The 2,993-nt window shown below is 41.8% G+C and overlaps 1 non-coding gene across 1 annotated transcript; it reads right to left on the bottom strand.

Moving 5' to 3' along the window:
* Positions 1–758: 758 nt before the first annotated feature.
* LOC111827141 lies at positions 759–881 on the bottom strand. The gene has a single exon (XR_002830652.1). It is a non-coding gene; the product is annotated as a small nucleolar RNA SNORA40 (small nucleolar RNA).
* Positions 882–2,993: the final 2,112 nt, after the last annotated feature.

The raw sequence follows: 2,993 nt of genomic DNA, 5'->3' as shown, positions 1-2,993 counted from the left end.
TGCACGCATGTGTGTACACATATATACACATTTCAGGAAACTGAGTATTAATGGATCAAGTTTACTTATTTATATTATACCAAATTCAGATATTTAAAAATAAATAGATAAGTAGTTGGAATTTATCTTTTCTATGAGGAACTAATTTATTTTTGTAATATTATTGTCAGATCTATAGAAAATGGCACATATCAGCTTTCCTTCAAGTTGCAATTATCAGTCACCTTGAAATCCCAGAGGGTACTTGTTACAATGCATATTCCTGGGCTCCCCCTAAGAGTCTAATTTAGACCATCAGAAGTTGGGGGGGGCTTGTTCAAAATATAGCTTATTCAGAAAGATTGCAGAAAATCTGAGCTAATGGGGGTTAGGCTTTGAAAACATATTTGCTTCCCAAACCTTCATGTGAATACTGATCACTTAAATTGCAGATTTTATTGAGAAGATGTGGGGTGGGGCCTGAGATCCTGCGTTTGATTCTCATCCAAGGCATTTTGGGTAGCAAGCCCCTGGAGAAGCAGATTTAAAGGGTGATCCATTTTGAGTGACAGCAGTTCTGATAACCTTGTGCTGAAGGGATTAAGGAAACTGGCTTTACACACAGTTCTCTTTTGTAGGATCCCTTTATACTTATCACAAACATTCACTCTTTTTAAAAGAATTTCATGCATATCTCAATCTATTTAGTGTACACTGTGGGGTAGGCATCTAGTATGGGGTGAAGCTCATGCCTAGCCCTTGTGATAGTAGGAAGTAACACAGACAATTTTTGTTGTATTAAAACTCATACTGAATGATGAGTTCTGGATGGCAAAAAATGATTGATTTTTTTGCACCTATATCTAGTCTTTGTCCACAAATTAAAAACAAACACAAGTGTTCTACATTTAAAAAAAAGTGTGTGTGTGTGTGTGTGTGTGTGTGTGTGTGTGTGTGTGTGGTCTGTGTCCATCTATTTATTTTCTCCCCCTTTCAGCAAAACTCATCCCCTATTCTTGTGCACCCACTTCAATTAGGCATTTATGCTCCTTTTATCTAAAGGCTCTGCTCAATTTTTATCAATTACAGTTTACATTTGATATTATTTTGTATTAGATTCAGCTGTACAACATAGTGGTAAGACAATCAAATACTTTATAAAGTGTTCCCCCCTGGTATTTCCAGTACCCCACTGGCACCATGGTTATTACAATGTTATTGACTATTAGAGGCCTGGTGCACAAAATTCGTGTGTGGGTATGGTCCCTAGGCCTGGCCTGCAATCAGGGCCATCTTCCCCAACTGCCCGCAGCCAGCCCCGTCCCTGCCACTACCCACCTCCAGTTCCCCATTCTCCATCAGGTGATCAGAGTCTGCCGGTTGGTGGGAGGAACTAACATGTTGGCTGTTCCGCCTGCTCGCCAGCCCTGCCCCCACTGCGGGTTGTCCTCTCTGTGTGGGGTGACTAGTGGGGCGGGGGCCTTGGCCTGGCACCACCTGCATCCCCTGCCACCCACCCCCGGTTCCCTGTTCTCGCCATTGGGCGATCAGAGCCTGCCAGCTGGGGAAAGAGACTGAGAGGTGGTCAGTGTGCTTCATAGTGACTGGTTGAGTGGTCGTTGGTCATTCTGCCATTAGGGTTAATTTGCATAATACCCTTTTATTATATAGGATAGAGGCCTGGTGCATGAGTGGGGGCCAACCAGCCTGCCCTGATGGGTGCCCTAATCGGGGTGGGAGGTCCCCACTGGGGGAGCAGGGCTGGCCAGGGCGAGGGGCTGCGGGTGGCTTTCAGGCCGGCCACACCCCAATAGGGGCGAGGGTCCCTGCTGGGAGGCTGGCCGGCCAGGGTGAGGGGGTGGCAGTTGTTCTGGTCTCTAGTCATTCTGGCCGTTCCACCATTTTGGTTGCTGGGCTTTTATTATATAGGATAGTCCCTCTGTTGTGCTTAACATCCCTGTGACAGTTTTTGTAACTACCAATCTGCACTTCTCAACCCCTTAATCTTTTTCACCAGTCCCCAAAGCCCCTCCCTGTTGGCAACCATCAGTCTATTCTTTGTATCTATGAGTCTGTGTTTTGTTTATATTGCTCTTTAGCATCCACATATAAGTGAAATCATATGGTATTTGTCTTCCTCTGACTGACTTATTTCACTTAGCATAATACTTTCTAGGTCCATCCATGCTATGTCAAATGGTAAGATTTTATTCTTTCTTATGACCAAGTAATATTGCATTGTATATATGTACCAACACTCTTTTATCTACTCATCTATATGGGGTGCTTCCATATCTTGGCTATGGTAAGTAACACTGCAATAAACATAGGGATGCATATATTCTTTGATAATGTTTGGGGTTTCTTCGGGTAAATCCCCAGAAGTGGAATCACTGGGTCATAAGGCAGATCCATTTTTCTTTTTTCTTTTTTTTGAGGAAACTGCACATACTGTTTTCCACAGTGGCTGCACCAATCTGCATTCCCACCAACAGTGCATGAGGGTTCCCTTTTCTCCACATCCTCACCAACACTTGTTGTTTGTTGTTTTCTTGAGGATAGGCATTCTGACAAGTGTGCAGTGATATTTCATGGAGATTTTAATTGGCATTTCTCTGATGCTAAAGATTCTCAGTTCTTTGATGAAGGAATCTAGCAGAATCATCAGATGTATCATAGCTTTACTGATAAAGAGAGGAGAAGGAAATCTTGCAGTTCTTTTGGCTTAAGAAAGAGAGCCCCATTTTTATTTAAGTTTCTGGAGAATAGAGATGTTATTTTAATATCATTACCATAGAAAATTGAAACAACAAGAAAGAACTGTAGAGTTTTAGGTATTAAAGATAATATTTCTCAGGACTATATGATAACCTCTTCAGCAATATGTTGATATACTTACTATATACGTTGTGTAAATAATACTTCAAGGACAGTTTTATAGTTTTAGAAAAGTCAAAAAGAATTATACATTCATACAAGACTTCACATAAGACAGGCAACAAAGATGACTCCTT

The sequence above is a fragment of the Myotis lucifugus genome, unplaced genomic scaffold (assembly GCF_000147115.1).
Source record: "Myotis lucifugus unplaced genomic scaffold, Myoluc2.0 scaffold_136, whole genome shotgun sequence".
In the NCBI taxonomy this organism is placed as follows: domain Eukaryota; kingdom Metazoa; phylum Chordata; class Mammalia; order Chiroptera; family Vespertilionidae; genus Myotis; species Myotis lucifugus.
Note: the sequence above shows the minus strand (reverse complement) of the source record. Positions and strands in the feature narration are given on the sequence as shown.